The sequence below is a fragment of the Lutra lutra genome, chromosome 10 (assembly GCF_902655055.1).
Source record: "Lutra lutra chromosome 10, mLutLut1.2, whole genome shotgun sequence".
In the NCBI taxonomy this organism is placed as follows: Eukaryota; Metazoa; Chordata; class Mammalia; order Carnivora; family Mustelidae; genus Lutra; species Lutra lutra.
Window position 1 is genome coordinate 91,130,413 of NC_062287.1, and position 26,513 is coordinate 91,156,925.

Genomic DNA, 26,513 nt, shown 5'->3' on the forward strand with positions numbered 1-26,513 from the left:
AATTTTCTCATTTTCTCAACTATTAGGTTGTTATATTTTCCTATTTGTTTAATGGTAATCCTAAAAATGTACAATATGCACTCTTGACTTACTAGCTTCTCCTAAAAATAAGTATTATTATTACTTCCCAGACAATTGTATAACTTCTTTCTTTTTCTTTTTCTTCTTTCTTTTCTTTTTTTTTTTTTTTTTTTGTTTTGTTTAGAGAGAGAGAGGGAGAGCAAGCACCTGTGGAGGGGTAGAGGGAGAGGGAGAGAGAGAATCCTAAGCAGGCATGTTCAGCATGGAGCTGAAGCAGGGTCCAGTCCCATGACTCTGAAATCATGACCTGAGCCAAAAATCAAGAGTTGAATGCTTAACTGATTGAGACACTCAGGCACCCCAATTTTATAACATTTGGACACATACCTCTTTTTTTCTTCCTCCTACCTTTGGTGTTACTATTCTCATACATTTTATTTCTACATTTATTTTGAACTCCATTGTGCATTATGATTATTGTTTTCTACAGCCAATATTTATTTAGATTTACCATTAGTTACCCTTAGTTACCATTAAATTTACCATAGTTATCATTACTGTCTCTTTCTTTCTACATTGCCATGAATCAATCTGGCATAATTTTTATGTCTGAAGAATTCATGTTAGTATTTTTTAGTATGGTATTGTTGGTGATTAATTTTATCTCTTTATTTTGTTGCTTTTCTTTGTACTTACTCTAAGTGAAATTTGCTGTGCTACTTGGATATGTGGCTTAGGGCTTGACATCTTTTTTCAATGTAAAAAAAAAAAATTGTAGCCATTATCTTTTTGAACATCAGTTCTCTCTCTTTCTCTTCTGGTAATTCTTTTGCTAAGTTATAAATTTTACAATTTCTTGTATGTCTCTTGTACTTCTCTCTTAATCTATCTTTCTTTCTTTCTTCTTTCTTTCATTTTTTGTTTTGATTTGTTTTCTTTCTCTGTGTTTCAGTCTGGATAATTTCTACTAACATGTTTACCAGTCAGCTCTTCAGTTTTTCCAGGATGCTCTTAAACTCATCTATAATTTCTTATTTTCATAGTATTCATTTATTCAGTTCTAAAATTACTGTTTGATTATTTTTATATACGGAATATATATGTTCCAGTAATCTGGTAAATTTCTCCATCTTGTCATTAATTTTCCTTGATATATTAATTACATTTATTTTAAAGTTCATGGCTGAAAAATTCAGTATCTGGGCCATCTTAAAACTGTTTCTGTTATCAGTTGTTTTTCCCAGTCCTTCTCTTAGATTGTCTGTTAGCATTTCCCCATGTGCGGGACACTGTGTTATAAAACGCAATAGAGGCTTTGGATATCATCCTCCAGAGAACATTCACCCAGTCGTGTCTCAGGCTACTTTCTGCAGTAGGGGAAGATCACCTTAGTCCACAATCAGCTTCGTTAATTGGAGCCTGCTTGTCATATGGATCAATGCTTGTTCTTTTCAGGTTTACCCTTTCCAACTTGCCAGGTCCTGAACTCCAATTTATTTTCAGAAAATCTAAATATTCAACATTGTGAGACTGTCAAAATCCCCATTAAACACCTTACCCACTTTCCACTAGGATTTTTAGCATCTGTCTCAGTGTATAATAAGAACTGGAAAATAATGCAAGGAGAAAGCCAGACAATGTCATGTTCAACCTTCTCTGTACAGCTCTTTTCTTGAGGATCTTGGTTACACAGGTTTTGTCCGCTGAGGCAGCCTGGCCAAATTCCATTTTTCTGTCTCTGTTTTCTGAAATTGTCAAATGCTTCACATTTGTATGCATCACATTGGTTGTCCTCTACCAAACTTTTTAGCCAATCACTCTATGCCATGCCAGACTTAAAAAGGGCCTTAAGGAGAAAAGTGAGATGGGTTGTTTGCATTCATCTCAGTAAATTTCCCCTCTTTCAAGAGTTATGGCACCTCCTGTCTCAGATGCCCCAGAAGCACTTGCTGTCTTCACCTTATGTGTAATTTTTTCTTTTTTTAGTTTTGTTTTGGGCTTTTCCAACCTTTCTTATAATGTAAAACTTGCAATAGTCTAGCTCTTGGTCTGGATGGTATGTTCAAAAATTATCTTATATATATAAATAATTAAGTCATCTTAAGAGAGTGTCATGCATATTGTGTTGTTAATTTATAATTATGATTAGTCCAAACTGTGCAACTGAACTTCAAGACAAAAAGTAAAAACCCAACCTCCTAAACATCAGGCAGGGCTTTTAGGTTTAATTACTGCAATCCTAACAATCACAGAGGGCATGTTGCATATGTTGTAAAATTACAGAGTTCTAAAATTAAGAGTAGCCCTGATTAGAATAGCTAGAATACATCTTACATGTCCTCCAAAAGTATACAATAAACCACATTCTCTTTACTATTTTATCGATAGTAAAGACAGGCCTGTGATTAGAGTCCTATAGCTTCATATGAAATCAATGTCCAATTCCTCTAGAAAGGATTTAATTTGTGTGCCAATCTCAGGAATTTAAGAATCGATCAGGACATTCTAGTGAATGAAGAATAAGCCGATCTCTCCTCCTTTTCCCCCATAAACACGCACGCTGCCTAAAAGCTTTGAAAAATGACATTAGAAGAGAGAAACTTGGATGATTGTCCCATCCTTTGCATAGTTAAGGATTTGTTTACTATAAAGCATTCATGGCTTTCCATATGTGTACCCAACAGACATTCAGCATTTTTTAACTTTGGAAAATGTAAAATGACCAAAACTACTAGATGTTTTGGAGTCCTTTCAAGTAAAATTGTACTTTAATAATAACTGTATCATTTAGATATATGAAATGTTAGAACATTTATGTAATAGACAAAAGCTTATTGAACCTAAAAATATTCTTGATACTCAGTACCCCAAACTATAGAAACAAAATCCCTTCTACCTTTTGTAATTAGGGTAAATGAAAGTGACTGTGTAGAAGAATGATAAAAGTCAGTGCAGAAGCACTGTTGCCTCCTTATTTATCAATATTAATTTCATGAAAATTATAACTTTTTACCAACTGGTCCAAAACTTTGGAGGAGAATAGTGAGTCATATCATCAATGAGCTAAAACAACAGTGTACACACACACATATGTATAGGTAATTAGTAAAAACATACAATTTCATAAGACAAAGTGTAGAATTCTATATAGAATTAAGAGAAAAATATTATTCTTATATTCAAACTACTTACCTAACATTATATTTTGGCTTATATAAGAAAATTTTAAGTGGAACATCTTAATATATTTTGAGACATTTTTTATCAGAAATATTGTAAATACTGTCAAAATGGGTTAAAAGAATAGTTTAGGGCTTTAAAAACAAAAGATCCCTCCATAACAAATGGATATTTAATTTTCCCACAAATTGTTGGCAATTTTGCACTTATACTTGGTTTGGAAACAAGTATTTCTAGCTCCAAGTGGAACAATGTGCTGAAATGAGGAGATGATCTGTCATTTTTTAAAAAAAATAAGTGCTCTTTTTTAGGTTGGATGCCAAAGCACTTTGTTAAGATGTTTTTGTTTTTGTTTTGTTTTTAAGAAGGGCAAAACCTCTCAGATTTTAAAGCTTTTGTCGTACTTTCTAAGGATTTTTTTTTTTTTTGGTACCACTTTTTGTTTAAACCTTGTTGGAAGTTGATCCACTAGAATGCTATCTAGCCATCAAATCCATGGAATTAAAAATTTTAGTCTCTTGATTAGCTATAAATGATAGTAAAAATAAGGACCATATGCCAATTACTGAGTGAATTCATATTAATTAACCTCCCCTTCCCTTACATTCCCATTGGATTCCTTTAAATCTATATTCTAACAACTAATAATTTCAGCTTCTATCTACTTCCATTGGATTAAAAGCTCCACAAATGTAGTAACAGTACTTCTGTGCTTTGCACAAAGTAGTTGCTAATTAAACATTTATAGGATTTAATTAATCAATATTTTTGTTATAATCTAGTTTGGATAACCCAAAGAAACAGTTGATACAATTACAAGGACAAAAAGGCATTCCAAATTCCAGTGTGAATTAATCCCAAATGATTTCTATTGACACAGATTCATAAAGTAGTCTGAAATTCTTAGAGGAAAGGCTTTCTTAACTTACACATTTGTATACTTGTCCCTTACAAGTTCTGCTATATAAGGCCCCAAGTTTCTGATTATGGGTTTAATAAGAGAGCTATGATCATTGATTCATAGGCAAAAGTTGTGGACTAAATATGATTTTACCCATATTACCATTTTTTCAAGTACCAAATAATGAAAAAAATATATTTATTGTGCCATTAACATGTGCTATACATTATTATATGGTTACATAATTAACTTAATTCATTTAGAGAGATGGTTACTTTGATTAATACATGTTCTTCTAACTGGTTTCAGAGAACTTTTGGATCATTAATTTTTCTATTGATGGATATGAAAATAATATAAATGACTTCAAATAATATGCATGACAAAAAGAAAGGAATCTCATATTCAATATATTGGAAAGTACTAGAATTGTCCAATGGCTGCTATACAATTTGAGGTACATGAAAGAAATACAACTTCTTTCAAAGAAATTCATTTTTTAAACTTTTTTAAAAATTTAAATTCACTTAATTAACATATAGTGTATTACCATTTCAGAGATAGAGCTCAGTGATACATCAGTCTTATATAATACCCAGTCTAATATAAGACTGAGTGTTCATTACATCACTTTCCCTCCTTAATGTCCAAGAAATTCATTTCCTAAAACCTAAATCGCTATGTTGCAGTCTTTTATCCCTAAAGTACAGCTGAGTAGATGCCATAAGCTAAGTTAAATAATTACCAAGAAGAAAAAATTCAGTTAGTGGGCACCTTCTAGAATAAACTGGATTGTATTTTTCTTTTCGATAACCCAACACGAAAAGAAATCCAAACAAATATAAGTCTCTAAGTAATAGTTACCTTAAATCAGAAGCTTTTGAGTTTAGACTCCATTTGGTATGTCTTGATTTCTTAAGGTAACTATGTATCAATTAAGACTTATCCATCTTCCAAGCAGAAACTGCTTCAAAGATTTTTTATTCTTAGGGAAGGAGTGCATGAATCACTAATTACAAAGCATTTCTCAGCTTTCCCACTTACTTTCATCTTGTGAGGAGATTAATAGCCATCCTTGAGACAACAGCTGCTTTCTATTCATCAAAGAGAAGCCATTGGCTGGCAGCTCTCCTAGAGGACCAAGGGAAGATAGTCCATGGACTTAACTGCATGGTTCATAACCTGGATGTAGAGACAAAACAGGGAGCTTCGACCTCTGTAGATTCCCCAAGATTGTGATTGATTTTTCCCATTTGCTTAATATACCCATCATATCTTTAATTGTATCCTGCTCCTTCTGCTTTCTGTGTTTATGGTCTAAAACCACAACAATCCTACAGAGAGTTGTGCTTCACATTGCTTTCCTGAGAGACCATATCTAAGCAGTATAGGAGCTGGTTTTATTGTTTTTAGCAGTGTCTTTCATCCTTCCTGCTATTTCAAAAAAGAAATTAATTTCTCATTCTCAAGATGATGCAATCTTAAAAACTGAACATTAGAGAAATAATTTAAACTATATTCTACAGTCAACCTTTTTAAAAAGATTTTATTTATTATTTGAGAGAGACAGAGAAAGAGTGAGCAAGTGAGTGAGCAAGAGAGAGCGCACCAGCTGAGGAATCGGCAGGCAGAAGGAGAGAGAGAAGCAGACTCCCTGCTGAGCAAAGATCCTGATGCAGGTCTTGATCCCATGACTCTGGGATCAGGAATGGAGCCGAAGGTAGTTGCTTGACTGACTGAACCACCCAGGTGCCCCTCTACAATCAAATTCTTGCTAGAAATTTAGTTGTAATGCCTGTGCTATAATCATTTCAAAATATAGTTGTTAAAAAGAAATTCAAAAGAAGATTCTGGGAAGAGGGTATATATAGTAGGAAGCACCAGAGATCGGTCACCCCACCTAGACAAAAATTATTACATGGCAGAATCTGTCTGATGTAAGGAACTCGTGACTCTATTAAAGGCTTGCAACCTCCAAGGGAAGACTTAGTAAATAGTGGTTAATTTGGGGCAATTTAGGCTCAACACAATAATAGTCACCCATTATTCCCCACTCCCCTGGCCAGCAGAGCCACTTCCTCTGCAAACACCAGCCTACAAGAATATAAATGAATGAATGAATGCATGAACAATTAAACAAAAAAAACCCAGGCCCAAAATGGCATGACTTAGGTTAGGATCCCAAGTGAGTAAACCAAGACTTCATACCTAACCTGACTGCAGTTTCAACCTCCCAGAAATGTGACCTCTGATGTGTCAACATGGGAATTTCCTGGTCAGCACTAGGAAATTACTGATAATTACTGATAAACCCCTTAGGAAGGCAACTGTGCCTAAAACAACACATTCTTTGCTAATAACTCCTTTTTTCACTTCCTCTCTGAAAGGCCCCCCAATAATAGGTCTGTGATCAAAGGAGCGAGACTGATACAAAGCGAAAGTCAAGCAAAGCTTTATTTCCCGCCAAGCATTGAGAATCAAACCTACCGTTTGGGGCCACCTCTTACAGAGAGCACGACCCCTCCCAGCCTCACAGATTAACTTTTATAGAGCAAAGGCCACGTGGTTGAGCCTGGCCACACACAGGTGGCCAATGAGATTGTAACACAGAGAAAGTTGCATAGTTATGCTAGGTCACACACGGGTGGCCAATTGAATTACAATTCACACTATAGTAGCTATTTGAACCAGCCTATCATCTTGGTCAGAATTGGGCCCAAAAGGCACCCAAAAGGCAGGGCCCACACTCTTTGGTAGCTAGGGAGACAGTGTGCGCACCCCACTGATTGGATGTCTCCACCTAGCCCTACTCATCCCTGCATTCGGGCTCTGTTATCTCCACCTGGCCTGACCCACCCTTGTATTTGGGCTCTGTTATCAGGGACTGGTCGACCATATTCTACTGGTTTCCCAGACTTGCTTTTAAGTAAGTCCCCTGCGGGGAGGCAGGGTCAGTTTGAGTTTTACTGCATAAACAACGAAATGGCGGTTAAATCCAAGATGGAATTGCTCTGGCTAAGTAGGCCCTTACACTCTCTACCTTTAAAAAACTTTCCTTCTCTGTAGCCCTTTGATGCTTCCTCTACTTGCTGGATGGGATGCTGCCTGATTCATGCATCGATTAATAAAGTCAATTACATCTTTAATATTTACTCGGTTGAATTTTTTTAAACAGTATATACTTGGGCAATTATAAAATGTAATCCCCACGGTAACCACATCAAAGGGCTTTCATAGGAAAGAATTCACATAGGGACAAAGGTTTTTTAACCAGATAGATCTAAACTTGTTCCAAGTTTTTAACTGGATAGATCCAAGCAGATAGATCCCAAGATTGTTTGGGATATATATGTCAATCTCTTGGTTATTTTTTTCAATGCCTTCCTCATTGGTGATTCCTGAATATCTTACATTCTTCTACTACAACCAGGTAAGTATCATCTTCTCAATTTTTTTTTTTCCTGGAAAAAATTCCCAGCACAAAATTTACCCAGTCAGCAAAGAAGGGCAGTCATAGAACACAACATTTAAGCTGTTTGGGTGCAAAATTAATGCTCACTTGCTCTCTGCTTCTAAAGTAAAAATGGAGTTTCTCTAGCACTTACCATTACATCCCCATATTATTGGGAAATTAATCCTGAATTTGCCAAAAGGGGCTAAAAATATAGGTAACAGGAAAAGCCTGGTAAATAGCCTTTGTAACTCAGATTCGAAGAATTAACCTAGGCAGAGAGGTTTGAGAGGACCTTAAATTTCAATAGTTTCTTACCTGCCAAAATCTAACAATTGGAGAGGAAAATGTAATGGAATTGAAATAGTTTGTGAACTATATAATACAGCTAGGGGGTTCAACCATCATTTGCTGGCATGTACAAAAAGATGGAAAATGGAAGTTAAAGCAAAGACTTCTAGAACACATAAACAAGAATTCAAAAGCCAACTAGGAGCCAGCTTTCCGAAGGTCACTAGCACCAAGATCTCCCCCGTGACAATGTATTCCATGAAGATTGAGTTTTGCCAGAGAACTGCTGGTGCTGTGAATCTCCAGTGCAGGAGGTAGCATCCAACTCTCTGTTCTTCCTAGATATTCCTGCAAAAAAGGTTTGCCAGTGGGACTCGCTCAGCAAACAAGTGCAGCAAGTGAGTGTGGATGCCCCATCAGTTCTGTGGCCCTTCACCAGCCAGGAGGCGATGTAGATCACCACCATTAGAACAAAGTTCTGCACTTTGAACTGGGTAGATTGGTCTGCAGTCATCCTGGGCACAGTAGATAAAGACAAGAAAAACAACTGAGTCAATGACAGGAAGGTAGATCTTGCTGGGACATACTTTTGGGGGCAACCCAGCGGAGGAGACAGCCCCAGTCATTCTGGAGCCCCACCAGGGGTCCCTGTACTACCTCTTGCCTGACCACCATGTGCACAAGTACTTTGATCAGATGGACATCTCCAGTGGGCTGGATTGGTCCCTGGATCCCAAAATCTTTTGTTACATCCATAGCCTGTCCTACTCTCTGGATGCCTTTAGCTATGACCTGTAGACAGGAAAGATCTGTGTAGGCCTTTTTATTATTCCTCTTAATACTGCTGGTATTTTTTTCACACGCAGGTAACTAGTAAGCTACCTCTTCTTCAACTCCTACAAAAAGGTCTTTCTTTATTTGTTGAATAGAGAACTGTCTGATATTAAAAAAAAAAAAAAAAGCTGTTTAGCCATAGAACTCAATCTGGATGTTAACTATAATTTGGAAGAAAACATTTAATTTTAAAGATCCATTTTAAGCATAGTTGTATATTATCCATTTGACAATATGGAATGCTGTCTCCTAAAAATTAAAGAGAAGATAAAAGAGGATGATACAAAAAAAGTTTTTTCTTTACCTCAATTATTTACAGTAGAGGTGTTACAGCTCTATAATCCTATAATCACATTAGAGTAACTCAAGACTGAAATTACATATACATATCTGCTCCTACAGTAAAATTAATAACATTATTGTATAAAGTCTCACAGATGGAGAACTTGCAACAGAAAGTCAAGAAAAACACACCTTCTGTGTCATTTATATAATTCTTAGAAATACGCAAAAACTATTCATGGAAAGGAATATCAAATAAGGTATAAATTTTCATAGATTCAGATTCTATCTGTTTTATCATATATCTTTGATGGTGAATATTTGAAATTCAATTCTATGTGATTTATCTGCTATAATATATATATATATGTATATATATATATATAATGTCATTTTAAATTGTGCTTGGAATTATATAGTGGGATGTGTATTTCCTGGTTTTGGAATCATAGCTATATGGGCAGATTTTAATAATCTATTTCTATGAAATAATTTGAGTTCATTTTTTAAAAATATTTTAAACAAGAATAACTCATATGTTATAATAAAAAAGAAATATTGGCTGTGTGCTGTCTGATAAAGGAAAACTCTATCCCAAATGGATTCTAGACCCTGTCTGCTAGTACAGAATTAGCTTTGTAACCACTAGCCTTGGACCCTCTCCCCACATTGACTAGAAAGTACTATATTGAGGTAGGCATCTATTATAGTTGTAGGCTAAGGCAAAAGTGAGAGAAATTGTAATAATATCACCTTATAAGACAGCATTATACTTTAGAGATTAGAGAACATAGCTCCCCCAAACTTAAATGACTTATTTGAAGATAATCAGTTTTAGCTTTGAAAAGAAATCATTTTATCTCAAGCTTTATTATAGTCGCCTTTTGCAATTGCATGTGTAGACAGTAAAACATGAAATTTTAACTCATTCTAGTTCTTCTGTAAAATGTTAATGAGAAATGTAAATATGTTTGTAAAAATTAAAATTAAAATCTCATATATTCAAATCTTCCTCTCTTAAGATAGAAAGTTTTGCTTAAATATATATATATATATATATGTGTGTGTGTGTGTGTGTGTGTGTGTGTGTGTGTGTGTGTATACATATATATATTTTTTTTTAGGATATTTTCTAATTTTCTTTTTTCTTTTCATTGTCCGGGCATAATTTTATCACTGAATCTATTATTGTAGTGTATTCTCCATTGGAATACAGTGTACAGATTGGCCAAAAGTTCTTCCTAGAGCACTACACTGAGCAATTTTTTCCTAGAATTCTAGTTTGAAATACAAAGGGTAGTGGGTCAGTAATTCAAAAAGGAGTCTCCGAAAATACATTTTTCAAGCTCATCCACCTGAGAGAAAATTTCATGAGTTACTAGAATGACATGTTTGGACCTAATTGGAATTAAGAAAACAATTGTTAAGAGGAATGTGTAAGTTTATTCACTTCTTTGATTTTGTTTCTCTGAAGGGGGTGTTTTGTATGTAGACATGAAGTCAATTGGTCCCTGTCATCTGATTAAGTTTGAGCCCTTCAGTCATGAGCAATGTCCACTGAACTGCAGATTTTCATCAGAGAACAAGGTCTCCTGTGAAGACAAAGCATGATGAATAGTTTGGTACTGTTACCCTGAGGAGCTGACCTTGGCATTGGTGGGACCCAAATTAGTATAAAATCCATAGCTCATCTTTCATTAAATATCATTCCTCATGGGTCACAGCTTTGCCCAGATGTTTGGCAGCTAAGTGAAATTTGAAACAATCTCTTATCTTTAGCAACTATGAAGTCACCCATATAAAATTTTTACAAACAGAGAATTACAGGGGGAAAAAAGGGTTAATCTAAGGTTATTTTTCTTTCTTTTTTTCCTTTCTTTAGTACTCAGCTCCTTAAATAACTCCACTGTAATATCACCAATTACATGATTCATGGCATATGATTTTAACTTTCTTGGTTGTTATACAACAAAAACAGAAGATCTTGCAAATAGATTCCATTATACTTGAAGTGGCCTTTACTTAATAATTTTTTTTACAACAAATTCTAAGAAGAAAATACTTACATAGCTTTTATAAAACTGTTCTGGTCGATCTATCCTCAATGGTATCCTCTATTTACCTTCTAAATGCATCCTAGAGAAATAAAGCTGGGACAATTTTATTTTGTCTGTGTACATGTATTATTCCTTTCTAAAATCATCTTTGTGTTAGTCCAATCTTAAAATGTAATTAGAATTCTGGGACATATCTGCACTGCAACTTCTATGGTGAATCAGTTTCTTTAATCCTTTGGGATAATGCATGTATTTTTCCTTTTCAAACAAAACATGTAAATATGATATACATACTGTTTCAAATACCAGTACTACAAGTTAAAGAAAAAGTCTTTACTGATATAATTTTGGACTCTGTTAATTATAAATTGTCCAAATTTATTCTCATATATCTTCCACTTATTCTTCCCAATTCCTACCTACCCCCGTCCTAATAAAGCAGAGCTGGCTAAAATCTTGGCTAATCAAAAGAAATATGCTTCAATCCATAACCAGGAAATCAAGCTTCTTTCACTAAATTCAACTGAGATGCTATGCCAATACAATATGAATAACCATTTGTTATCCCAATTTTTCCTCTCAAACTTTTTCCATTATAAGTTCTATACATTTGAGATAATATCTTAATGATGAAAAACCCACAGAGAGCCTAGTAAAGTTTCTAATAGAGAATAATACTTTTGCCCAAAGCTCTGAGTTAGGGATTAACTTTAGATTTAGATTTAGTAAACTTCTCTGTGCATAGATCAGCGTTCCAAGTTAAAAACATATATGTATGTTTATATATATATATTTTTTTAACTGTGCATATATATATATATATATATATATATGATACATCATGCTAATCTCCTTGCATCATCATGCTGAAGATGCAAGGAGAGTTCAACATGGATCCTAAGTCAAGGAGGGGAGGAAATGCTTTCAGACTGTGATCACAACTTTATTGAGCATGCAGTCAATTTATAGCTTCAGTCTAGCATTTTAAAAATACAAAATAAGGGTACCTTGATGGCTCAGTCTGTTAAGCATCCCAGTCTTGATTTTGTCTCAGGTCATGATCTCAGGGTCATGAGATCAAGCTCTGGGTGGAACTCTTCACTGGGTGTGGGGCCTATTTGGGATTCTCTCTCTCCTTCTACCTCTGCCTCCCACCCCAATGTACACTCTTTCTCGCTCGCTCTCTCTCAAAAAAAAAAAAAAAAAAAAAAAAAAAAGAATACACACACACACCCTTATATAAAATAGAGTAAGATAGGATATATTAAGATACTGGGTTATATGACAAAACAGGTGGAAGAAAATAAGAGATTGGGATAGGACAGAATAGATGAGGGTAATGGTGGAAGGTTAGAATGGAATACAACAGAATAGAATCAAACTCATTAGAGCAGCTTGAATGACAAAGGCAAAGATAAGTATATATATACTGGATAACTCTGTAAATTTTTTTTTTAATTGAAAATATCAGTCAAAAGAGTTTGGAAGCTACCATTGTGAGTAAAAAATAAATAAATACAAATAACCATAATATAAATAAGAAAGTGTTAACAGTTTTAAAAAGTTGACATAGGGAAATTCAGAGATGGGAAGAGATTTTATCACTTAGGAAAATGTGAAGATTATTCAAATAACTCTGTAGACTTTTTGTGACTAGAAAAGACTTTCTTCAGAGAATAAAGGGGAGAATGCAGGCAGATAGTTGGAATGAGATATGAGGTGATGGCTCTGTGAATACTTCCTTAAAAAAAGTTTTTTTTCCCCTAAAAACATCAATAATGGCAAATATATATATATTATACATAATATATAGTTAGATATATGTAATTATATCTATAATTAAATATATGTAATTTATAAATATGATAGATATATAATATAAATACATCTTATCTATATATAAAATAAAGATTTATGATTTGGTAAAATTTGTACTTCTTTAAATTTTAGGTCACTTTAAAATAATAAGGCTATTGCTAAAAATAACTCTGAGTTTTCCATTCCTAGCACGTCAAAGATATCATCCTAGGTATTTTCTGTCATCTAACCGGTAGGAAGTATCACAAGGTAGATATTCTTGTTCCCACTTCAGAGAATGAAAATGAACTCCAAGAGGGTAGGGAATTTACCTCTTGGTCTGCATATAGTTTATGAGTGACTGAGCACAGAGTTACTCCAGGCCGTACTATTCTGAGCTGCTGGTGTAGAAGAACCATCACTTTCTCCTAACCCTCAGAAAGTATAATGATATCTGACTAGAGGAAATTTTTCACTAAATTTATGCAGATGCTTCCCTATGAAGCGTCTTTCAGGTATAAAGAAACTTTCAAAAATGTGAGTGTTGCCTACACCATCTAAAGCATCTCACAGTAACAAAATAATCTGCGCCCTTTTCTTTTTTTCCTTCTTTCTTTCCTTTTCTTTCTTTCTTTCTTTCTTTCTTTCTTTCTTTCTTTCTTTCTTTCTTTCTTTCTTTTCTTTCTTTCTTCTTTCTTTTTTTCAGTCAATTTATAGGTTCAGTCTAGCATTTTAAAAATACAATATAAGGGTACCTTGATGGCTCAGTCTGTTAAGCATCCCAGTCTTGATTTTGCCTCAGCTCATGATCTCAGGGTCATGAGATCAAGCTCTGGGTGGAACTCAGTCAGATATCATTATACTTTCTGAGGGTTAGGAGAAAGTGATGGTTCTTCTACACCAGCAGCTCAGAATAGTACGGCCTGGAGTAACTCTGTGCTCAGTCACTCATAAACTATATGCAGACCATTCTTTCTTTCTTCCTCTCTTCCTTTCTTTCTTTCAATAGGCTTTCCAAGTTGTTCAAACCAATGTGAACTTTCTGGATCTGATCCAGTGATCCACAATGCACAATACAAGGAATAAAAGTTTACCCTCACTTTTCTCCAGATGGATTTCTGGATATGAGTTTCATCTCTTTCAGCATCAAATGCTAAAACCTCCAGTAATCACAATGCAGATGTACAACAAGACAATTTTAGCTACAGCCTCATGCATAAAGTACAGCTTGATTTGTATGAAAAAAGTTTGAAAGAAACACATTGGGATGCCTGTCTATTTACATTTTAATGGGATATGGGTCTGAGGCTATATTTTCTATTATATGGAACTAGTTTCCTTGCAAAGCATTGTGAATACTGCTGACATTTTGCCTTCGTGGCTCTCAATCATTCAAATATAACATTTGAGCTTACATAATCTTCCAACATATTTAATTTTGTTCTGAAGTTCACAAAATTAGCCCCTAGAGTATAAGTGCAACATGTAAATAAGTGTTTTACAAAATGCCAGAAAGAAACGATCAATGCCAATAGAATGAGAGAGTATTTTAAGAATTTTTATAACTATTTACAGAGCAGTTGTTAAAGAGCAGCCTGATGGCAACCCAGTCTTTTCTCTTGCATTATGTTCCTTGAATCTGAGGGAAATTTAAAATGATGATGTAGCTAATATTTTTTAAATACACTCCACTCCAGTTACAGCCTTTGTTTTTTTCTTCAAAATGATATAAACCTATAAAATCCCCTTTCATCTAATCATGTTTCACTTTACCTGATAACATTTAAGAATTCAAACAATTTTTGTATTCTACATCTGCATAACTTCTCCACGGCACTTGAAGCCTTACTATGTGCTCTCTCTTTATTACTTCTTCTTCACATCTCCCAGAGAAATTCAGTCTTGAATTAAGTGCTTATCATTACCTGAATACCTTTATAATTTTCTTATCTATATTGTTTGAATGTTTTAATATTATTTTTAGCCAAGGTAGTATTTTATGCATACATATATTCTGATACATATATGTGTATATACATATACACACATATATATAGTAACTTTACCTTGTGTTTTTAAACAACTAATTTCTAGGATCTGTCCATATTGAAGCATGCAGCTTTAATTTACTTATTCTAATCCATGTATGGTATATTATTACAGGAATATTCCTGATATTATTGAGTTCTCTTTTTGATGAGAAATCAATTTTTTCTAGTTTTTTAGTAATGTTAATGCACATTCATATTAGTGAATAAACAAAATGGAATTGCTGATTCGAAGACTATATTAATGTACAAATTAACTAGATATTGTTATATGTTGGTGCTAAGTGGGGTACTGTTGTAACAATACCAAAGAAGTGTGGAAATAGCTTTGAAATTGGTTAATAGGTAGGGCCTAGAAGAACTTTGCTATAATTACACACACACACACACACACACACACACACACACAAAGAGCCTAAATTGCCATGACTAGTCTGTTAGTAGAAATATAGAGGTTGAAGACCCTTCGTGAAGGCTCAGAATGAAATAATGATCATGGTAGATTAAACTTATGTCACATATGGATGTTGAAGGCATTCTCAGTGATGCTCAGATGGAGCCATCTATCTTCCTCTCTCTCTTCCTTAGTTATCTGGGTGTAGTTAATATAATCACAACATTCCTTATTAAAGGGAACCAACACACACAGATTCCAGATATCTCTTCTATAAAATTAAGGAAATATTGGATCTACTTCTCTCAAATTAAAATTTTAGGTTTTCTTTAGAGACATTTTATTAGCAATTGGAAGACATTGCGGAGGGTAACAAAATTAATAGCATCAATAGTATCAAAATTAATAAGAATAGAGAGTTATAAGTTTCTATATAAAATATTATTTATTAAATCATACATTATTTATTGATGAGATTAAATGTTGAGACCTCCTATTACTTACATTCTGGTGGAGAGAGATGGAAAATAGCAAACAAGTAAAATTTATGGTGTAATAGATGAGGACTTTATGGAAAAATAAATTAAAAAATAGGAAAAGATACTGCACGGTTAAGGGACTTGTTTTTAACTGCATTGTTTAATAGAATGGTTATGACAGTTTTCACTGAAATATTAGCCTGGATTTCTTCCATGAACAGGAAAGGTATACGAATTCATGGAAGATATCCAGATTAATATTTACTGTTCTGAAATGCATTTTCCAAAATGCACTGCAGCAGATAATTTTTCTATATGTGAGAAAGACAAGATATATGTAGCCATCTGGGGGAAGAGCATTCAAGTGAGAGGGAACAGCATGTGCAAAGACCTTAAGGCAGGAACATGCCTCCTCTATTTGAAAATCAATCACCAAAAAACCATGGTAGCTTAAAGAGAAGGAACAAAGGGCATAATAGTAGGAAATGAGGTCTGAGAACTAAAGCAATGAGGCAAATCCTGAAGAACTTTTGAGGGATTCACACAACTTGAGCTTTTACTCTTGGTAAGTTAAAAAGTGTTAGACAATTTTGCACAGAAGGGGGACACAGTATGATTTATATGTTAACACAAGCCTGTACAAGGGCAGGGGAGGAGCATGGAAACCAATATAAAGGACATTATTTCATCTCTGTGAGAGAGTGGCTTGGGCCAGGGTGGTAATGGTGGAACAAGTGACCAGCCAGATTCCATGTGCATTTCCAATAAGATTTCCTAATGATCATCATATAGGGTAGGAGACAGAAAGAAATCAAGAATACCTTCAATGTCTTTGACCAGAGTCAAAGGATAGATTTGAGGTTTACTGAGCTTAGAATGATTGCATAAAATGTAGGTTTAGGGAGAAAACCAAGATTTCAGTTCTGAACAGCTTGTGTCCTTGACACCTAAGTGAGGATATCAAATATGCAGCTGGAGCCTGAAATTTAGCAAAGTGATCTAGAATAGACTCTTTAGTCCTTAAAAGAGCATTTTTCTAAAGGGCATTCCATATTCTTCAAAGTCTGTACCAGGTTAATATATCATAAATACCCAGCGTATGTAATCAAAATTTCTAGGAAATGTTGAGTTAATATAAACAGGTTTTCTTACTTTAGTATTTCTCAGAGTCATTAATATGCTAATGTGATTTTGATATATAAAAATTAAGACATAATATTTAGAATTTTCCAACTTTGTTCTATCTGGACCCTCTCTTTTCACAGAAAATTTTGGGGGCTGTTGTCTTGAAAGGAACATGGTACACAAAAACTGACAACTCTGAAAGTATTGTTCTTATTTTACAAGTGAGTAAATCAAGGATAGAAGAATTTGAATATGGCTCAAGGTCACATAATTGGGATTCAAACTCAAATCAATTCATTTCATTATTTAATTGAACTCATGAAAAAGAAAGAAGGGTGGCAATATAGGTGCATAAGATTTTCACTCTACAGATTGGGAGAAGCCAAGGAGGACAAGCAAAATGCCCAAGGACTCGATATGAGATCCTGAATGGAGAGAGCAGAAAGTGATCGTCTTAAGAGGAGTAAGCCAGAGCAAACTGTTTGATTCTACCTAGTTCTGGCTTCAAGTACTTTAACTGATAATGACTCTATAACTCAGAATAGCATGGAGAGGTTGGAGAATACCTTTAAATTAGCATGCAAAATATTCCTCTAATATATATATATATATATATATATATATATATATATATATACACATATATATATATACACACACACACATATATATGTATATATACATACATATATATATATATATATATATATATATATATATATACAAACTCTGTGGATTATCGGAAGTTTCTCCTACCCCAAGTTACTCTGTGTCTCTTCAGCCACAGTCATCCTGAGATGTGAATCAACAGGATAAATTGTATCCAATGAGATAAGGATCAGATGGTGGCAGAGTGGTGGGAAGTAATAAATATCCTTGCACCTAAAGAAAATAATGAGCCATTTGAAAGGAATTTTTGTGGAAATTGCTGTTCAATGGTTTGAAATTGTCTCTGAAGTTTGGGTTGCCAAATGAATTGAATCTCAAATATGACCTGAGGTTCCATAGAGGTAGAAGGACATCAAAATGGGCTCCAAACTGAGCCCCCCACCCCCAGTGGCTCTTAACTGTTGCTAACCACCATTTCCATAAACTGTAAATATTTATCTTGAACTTCTGGCTATTGCTAGTGTACTTAGTGAAGAAGGATTATTAAAATTGTTATTCATAAGCTAAAGTTTAGCACCTTACTAACATTTACTGATGGCTTTAATTCCATATTCTATAAAGAAGATTAGCTGATGTGCAATGTTTGGCAAGGCAACAGAACTGTATCTGTGCATGTATGCATGCAAGCAACAGAAATAACAGGATAGCTAACTTGCTGTTTAAGTTATAGGAAGCAATATCTTCCAAATTATATCATACTTTTGAGAGAGTGTAGGAAAAGCAAGAGCAGCTTAACTCCTATAAAGCCACTAGTTGAGGCAAGGGTTAAAAAGTTCCGTAAACTTAGAGACAAACCCTTCTGGGAAGAAGAGGTAACAGTGTTAGTGGATAATGGTTGTCTGGGCAAAGTTAGAAGTAACACTCTAAAAGCCTGCTTGCATAATTATTTCTATTCTCCAAGAGCCTTGAAAGAATGTCAACCATGGGGAAACGTATGCTGTGATTGTCTTATGTCCACTAAAGCGTAAGGATCACAAGATAATGACCATGGGACTGAAGGATGCTTCCCCACTCCCAACCCTCTCACCCTTTAGAAAAGTGCCTTTATAAACCCGGCACATTAACCTTCAGGGAGCAATCTCTCTCTTTCCTGGCTGCTCCTTTGGATCCAAGCTATCTCCAATAAACCCCACTCCTTTCTTTCTCTTGAGTTCCGTGTTCATTTCTATGACCTTGAGACTTAAGAACCTGGTCGTGGGGGCCCAGTAACACTACTTTTAACCCCAAGACTGTTCAGACTCTCCAGGATGGTTAGGATAACTGTTATATTCCCCACCCATCTCTTTACTAACTCTACAAATTCATCTGACCTTCTAAATGGTTCCAGGTTCTATTTCCTTTACTATCGTGATGAAGTAAGGAATCTACTCTAAAAACATACTCTCCGGGGCACCTGGGTGGCTCAGTGGGTTAAGCCGCTGCCTTTGGCTCAGGTCATGATCCCAGGTCCTGGGTTCGAGCCCCACATCGGGCTTTTTGCTCAGCAGGGAGCCTGCTTCCTCCTCTCTCTCTGCCTGCCTCTCTGCCTACTTGTGATTTCTCTCTGTCAAATAAATAAATAAAATCTTTAAAAAAAAATAAAATAAAAAAATAAAAACATACTCTCCAAAGGAAGTTCTTGACCTATATGAGATGATGGATATTGACTGCTAGAGGTGAAGAGAGGCAGTCTTAACATTGCAGTTAACAGTGGGAGTTTTGATGTCAAGAACATGTGAGTTTAAATTTTGACTTTATAATTTATGATCTGAGACTTTTTAGGAACAGGATAGTTACTTTACTTCTTTATGTATCAAATTTCTGCCTTGTAAATGCCAATAAGAACAATTGCCTCATACAGTTTTGGAGTTAAAGGAGAGAAATCATGCAAAGCACTTAGCACATTATACAGGAAGCAACTGGTAGATGTCAGCAAAGGAAGAAATCTTGTTTTACATGGTAAATTTTGAGATTCTTGTGCAGCTGTATTTGTTGGTTCTATCTAAAGAGAATTTAAGGCACTTAAATGTATTCAATAAGCTCATGAAAATTTCTATGAAAATGGCCCATTTAACATATCTCATCTCAACCCCAGATAGTTTCCATTCCTAAGTCAAAGATCATGTGGCCCCGATACGAATAGACATTTGCTTCTAGATTTTGACAAGGTCAACATCCTATAGCTCTACCAAGGGGCTGCACAGCCTGAAGAGAGAAGCTATCCCTTACAGCATCTGTGTCCATTGCAAAGTCATAAGCTACCATGGCAAATTTCAATAGAACTTGTATTTTCCTTCCTGAAAGATAAACAGCAAAGAGGTAGAAAACAATGGGAAAAAATTATAGTTACGAGTATAATAAAATAAATAAAATTTAATTTGCTGTGTTAAAGAATCAGAGTCAAAAGTTAATTTTTTTTAAAGATTTTTTATTTATTTATTTGACAGACAGAGATCACAAGTAGGCAGAGAGGCAGCCAGAGAGAGAGGAGGAAGCAGGTTCCCTGCTGAGCAGAGAGCCCGATACGGGGTTCGATTCCAGGATCCTGGGATCATGACCTGAGCTGAAGGCAGAGGCTTTAACCCACTGAGCCACCCAGGTGCCCCTCAAAAGTTAATTTTAATAATGATGCATCTGCTTTTCTCAGTATGACACAAATAAAATTACTATTATTTTATTTCTGCCAATTTCAAGGCAGTGGATAGCTTTGGGTTTAGATCTAAAGAAGTTGGTAAGACTTAGCTTCTAAAGGAAATGATTAGTAGGTACAATCATTTTGGTTTACTTGTTGAAATATTTATTTAGATATTAATTAAATCCCATGCTTAAGGATAAAATCAGAATGGGTCCAAGCAAATGGCCTAGGAACGTATATGCTTAAAGTTAGAGGGAGGTGAGCAAGTCATAGTCAGGGAATATACAGAGAACAAGGTTAAGACAACACCAGACCAGACGAAGATAAAGCAGGATCAGGAAGGATTGAGTGATAAGTGGCCTAACTCTAAGGTAGTAGTCAAGAAGAAGAAGGAGAAGGAGAAGACATATCTAGAATAAAGTGTACAGGGAAAATCAAAATAGTTGTGAAGAACAAAAAAGGAAAAGAAAAAAATGTTAATAGAGTTAATTTACATATCACCCGTATAAACTTTGTATGATTCCTGATAAGTTGAGAATCAGTTCTAATTGTTAATTAGCTTTTAGAGATGAGTAGGTGTGAAGATGTGAGGTTAGCTGGATGGCACCAAGGTTATCATGAAGCAGAAACAAAAAGGGCATGATAGCAAAAACAGGACTGAGAAAATAATTTATAATTAATTATAGAAATGATTCAATTTTTTAAAATTTATTAAAAGTTCCCATAAATATTTCTTTTAACTTTGTGTACTTAAGTAAAACAATGATGTGATTTATTAATAAGGTGAGAATTGCTCTTATGACTTCTATACAAATTTAATCAGAGAAAATGGCTTATATAATACAACTTTTCACTGAAACTCATTTGTATTATTTTCTAGGGACTGTATCAATTAAGTGAAATGCATGCAAGAACACTTGATCAATATAAACCAACGTTAAGAACCGAGAGGCTAAAAAATCATTCATGAAAATTGAAATATGTACCAAAATAGTTTGCCATTGAGACTTAGCTGAACCCTGTCTCTGATTCATACACACTCTCACTACAACCTCAATATTGATCTGATAATAAACATTTCAGTTGAAACAAATCACAAATCATTGGTATTATTAAATTATTGAGGGTAAAAATCTAGCAAGCTGCCTCTACTGAATTATGTCAGGCCTTAAACATCTCTTTATCAGGTTACTATTGAATAAGGTAGATGGTGTACATGCCATACATCAGGAGACAGCCAATGGCCTTCAAGCAGGTGAGATATCAATCTTCTTATTTTACACTGAGACAGGAAAGTCTCAGAAAGATTAATAGGTTCAAACCCTCCAGCCTATGGGGCTTGAATCTAAGTAGTATTCCTAGCTACTTTGATCAGGTAGATCAAAGAGATTTCTCAAAGCATGGCAGCATGAGGTCAAAGAACTAAATAGACACAGATAAAATAAATAACAATGTATAAAATTTCTTTTATTCTCCAATTTTTATTCTAAACTTCGGCAGAATCAATCAAAGGAAACTCTTACTGTGATAGTTCTTACATGTCATAGTCAGAAATGGCTTGAAGTTAGAAGAGAATTCCATCTCTCAAGTTGTGTGCCCTTTTTTCGTATATACTGACATTTTGTTGCAGAGAAATAAAAGTCAATATCAATATTGAACATATCTATCCATCACTGCAAATGCATCTTGTTTCCTTAGAACAAGCACTTCCTAAACAGCATGAAATTGGGGCCATTATTAGATGAGATATTCCTTCACATAGAGGAAACATGAATATAAAAGAAAACACTTATCTAAATATGATGTAGAAGCATCAATGGATTGTTTACATGCTGCTAGCAAAGAATTTTGGGAGGGGAAGCAAAATAAACAAATATTAAGCAAAATTTAGGGAGAACATAACATTAGGATATAGAAAAGAGAAAGAGGAAGAAGAGAAGAACAAAGATGAAGATGTTAAAATAAAGAGAAGTACAAAGGGAAGAAAAAAGAATAAGATGCAGAAGATATTGAGAGGGAGAAATTGGGGGGGGAAGAAATATCAAGCCAGATAAGGCAGACATAGAATTTGAAGAATATTTTAAGAAACTAGAATTGGAGAATTATTTAAAAAGTCATAGACACAGTGTCTTCTAAGACCGAAGACCATGAAGGAGAATGTAAAAAAGTTCAAGCTGCGAGTTTCTAATTCACTGTCAATTAAAAATAATAAGATATAGTAAAAAAGTTTCAATTACTCATGATATTCTTTAGTTAAATCTAATAGTAAAACTGAATGAGGTAATCCAAGCAAACTTCTCAGAAGAGTGCTTGACACCTAGTAAGTGCTTGATAATTGTTGGTTGTTAGTATTCTTTAAAATCTAGTTTGAAGGTTTGCCAGACTGTGAAGAACCAAGGTAGAATATATTTGAGGTCTAATAAATTCTAAGCAATAATCTGCATGCTAAATGATAACTCTAAATGTTCTTGCAACCCATGATACCTTTTAACCTTCTATGTTTTTCACGCCCCACCCCCCACATCATATAGTTTCAAGATTGAGGCAAAAAAAAAATTTTTTTTTTAGATTTTATTTATTTATTTTAGAGAGAGAGAGAGAGAGAGAGCTTGAGCAGGGGGTAGGGAGTGGTGGCAGAGGCAGAAGGAGAAGCAGGCTTCCCACTGTTCAAGAGCCCTAGGGGAAGGGTGGATCCTGGGACCCTGAGATTATGACCTAAGTCAAAGTTAGATGCTTAACTAACTGAGACACCCAGGCACCCCAAGACTGAGGCAAAATTCTTAGTTTACATCTATCTGGTGGTAGAAAGTATGTAAGTTTTTATTTGTTACGTAACGTAAAGAGTTATATATACACTATCCTGAAATCAGCCTATCTTTCACAGAAGAAATCACCAAAATCTCTGGGTAGGCCTAAGTGACTCTATATAGCTCTAATAGAATCTTTTCTTCATATTTTAAAGATTTCTTCAAGGAAATGGGTAACTTCTATTCTAAGAGGGTATTTCTTGATAGGACTAATGTTTGAGTTGTTTTTCCAATGGAGGTGAAGGAACGTCTTTAGAGTTAAGAATTATGCAGGTATTCTAATGACTGTTATTTTCAGCAGTACCATTCACATTTTGTATGTATCAATTCAGACACAGGTGCAAACATTTGCTTGTCAATTATTAACAATCAGTGAGTGTTCTTCAAGCCCCATTTCCTTACAGAATTTTAAATATAGAAAAGAAAGAACTAAAGGCAAATAGTAATTTTCTTTTGTTACACAGGTAATTCCGGGATAATAAAATACATGATAAAATACAATTATTACTAATGAAATTATCAGCAAGAAAAGTATAAGCCATTTTAGAATGGAGAACTGCACTGATACCACTGTGGTTCAAACTCTTCAAACTTAAATGCAACATATTACTTCCCCTATTGGAGTTCATTGAAACAAACAGCACTCGCATCTTGTTTGTTCGGCTTTTGTGATAGCTCCAAAATAAAAGATTACGGCTTTTATTCAACTAAACAGAATCTCTAAGTAGATGTTTCCTTGTGTTTACCTATGAAGTGTCCTGGAATCACATCTTATTCTGTAGGTATTTAGCAACACTTTTTTGTGTTCTGAATTATCAGGTGCTGTTTCAGTTTTGTCAGTGCAAAAGGCAAGGAAACAACTTTTAACTGACACTGTGAGGCCATCCCGTTGCTATTTAATTCTCACAACCACCTTGCAATGTGAGAACTTTGACCCTTTTAACATGTGAGGAAATGAAGTCTGGGGGTTAGTGAGTTTCCCAAGGTCATTCCATGGTCTTATTGATTCCAGAGTTCTGATACTTTTTTTTTTTTTTTTAAGATTTTATTTATTTGACAGAGAGAGAGAGATCACAAGTAGGCAGAGAGGCAGGGAGAGAGAGAGGGAAGCAGGCTCCCTGCTGAGCAGAGAGCCCGATGTGGGGCTCGATCCCAGGACCCTGAGATCATGACCCAAGCCGAAGGCAGAGGCCCCAACCCACTGAGCCACCCAGGCGCCCCGAGTTCTGATACTTTTAACAACACCACGAGCAACAGACAAGGTCATGAATTAGCACAGAGTCTTACAATTTAGGACTCAAGCTTCTTAGTCTTTGATATATTGCAACTAACTAATAAGCCTTTTTATCTTGGCTTTATCACCAAAAATCACGCTCTCTTCGTTTAAAATTGGGGAAGTTTTTTGTAGTGTCTATAATTTATTTTAAAGTATATAACTTAACTATTGCTGAATTGTTGTGTGTGTGCAAGTTAGGTTAAAGGATAATCCAGGCCAGCAAACATGCTGTAAAGAAAGCAGGCAGGGGCACCTGGGTGGCTCAGTGGATTAAAGCCTCTGCCTTCCACTCAGGTCATGATCCCAGGTTACTGGGTTCTAGCCCCGCATCAGGCTCTCTGCTCAGCAGAGAGTCTGCTTCCCGTCCTCTCTCTCTCAGCCTGCCTCTCTGCCTACTTGTGATCTCTGTCTGTCAAATAAATAAATAAAATCTTAAAAACAGAAACAAAAAAAAAAAAAAGCAGGCAACCTGTCATCGATTTCTGAATTCAAATCCACGGTTTTGCTAAGCAGCATTAATGAATGCTCAGAAATGAATTTTTATCAGTAAAGACAGCGTTCTGTTGTATGGTATAATCAATGTTAGAGATGGGGTATCCCTGCTAAAATTAATGGCATTCAGGTTATTTTGCATGAGAAAAGTACTTTAGAGGCATCCCCCAGATTTTACAAGCATAGGGTAAGAATCCAGTGAAGCCTTGAGCCAGCACTCTCAGAAAAGGATCACAAGGTTTGATCCCTGAACAGTGCCAGTGATCAACTGTGCACCATTTCTTGATGCCACATGTCAGCTATAAGGCATAGAACTTTGCCTATGGAAATTAGTTGTACCTGCCCCCAAGTAAACTTTTAAGTAAGGTGGGACTGGAGATCCCAAAAAGACAAAGTACAGAGACTTTACCAACAGCTTGCTAATAAATATTTGTTTCATAAGCATCTGTTTGAGGGAGGAAATTTGTTCTCAAGTCTTGCATCTTAACCAGGGTCATGGAAACAGGGACATAGTTAAACCTCACCAGTCTCAGAGATTTTTGGCAGCTACCATTTATCTAAAAAAGAGAGAGAGAGAGAGAGAACTTCAGAGAGACACAGGGTCAGGTCAGATTGTCTTGGGACAGTGAGCAACAGTGTGTGCAGTGACCCATGAAATGCTTTGTATATATTCAGAAGCCAGAATCCACATGAAGTCTTTTGGACTTGGAGAGAAATATAACTGCATTTTTTTTTCTTTCTTTCTTTCTTTTTTTTTATTTGACAGACAGATCACAAGTAGGCAGAGAGGCAGGCAGAGAGAGACAGGAGGAGGAGGCAGGCTCCCTGCTGAGCAGAGAGCCCGATGCGGGACTCGATCCCAGGACCCTGAGATCATGACCTGAGCTGAAGGCAGAGGCTTTAACCACTGAGCCACCCAGGCGCCCCTATAACTGCATTTTTGTTTCCAGGCTGTAAAGCGCAAGTAAGTTTACTATTTAAATATCAACTTTGTGCTTTCTTTTCCTTTCTTGTTTTTTAACTGTGTGTGTGTGTGTTTAAAAAAAGCGACATTTAGTTTATACACAATGTTATATTAGTTTCAAGTGTCAAACCCTTCCTTCCTATTATTCCCTATAATAGAGTCATACTCAGACCTCATAAGAAAATTTACTGACTAAAGGATTCCTTATCACTTCTACTTCCTTACAGCAGCGCTGGAGTTTTCTAATTATGACAACATGGAGAAGGAAAACGTCTGTGCTGTCAATGCTGAACAGCAGCTCTCCGTAAGTGAAGAAGCGAGCCTTCAGATACTTTAAATATTTGAGGGATTAAATGAAAGTTTGGTATTGATGTCTCCTTGAGTAGTCCTTTGGGAGGCTCAGGAGAGAATCTGGGTACATGCAACATAATAAATGGAAATTTAAGAAAAAGAAGAAAAGAGGCATTTATTGTACATGAATTTTAATAGCTGTTACAGCCCCCAAATAAATGGTATTGGAAACACCAGGAAATCTCTCCATTATATCCCATAGGCTCAGCTCTTGATTCATAAGGACATTCAAAGTGCATTAGCCTTAAGTTACACCAGTGAAGCAACTTACCAGTCTCACCTTGGTTGTGGCAATACAAGTCTTATCTCACAACATTCTCAAAGCACAAATACCTCAATCACTCCCTAAATGGCTTCAGAAAAGTCCTAAACTCTTTAGCATGATATACATAACCTTTAAGGATTAGATTGACTCCACACTCTGTTTATTTACCAGCCCCTCCAGATTTGTAAACTTTCCCCTTTCTGCAGCTCAAGCCC

At 35.3% G+C, this 26,513-nt stretch overlaps 1 pseudogene; it reads left to right on the forward strand.

The window, feature by feature from the left end:
• The first annotated feature begins 274 nt into the window (after positions 1-274).
• Positions 275-26,019, forward strand: LOC125079806 (regucalcin-like; annotated as a pseudogene).
• The last annotated feature ends 494 nt before the right edge of the window (positions 26,020-26,513 follow it).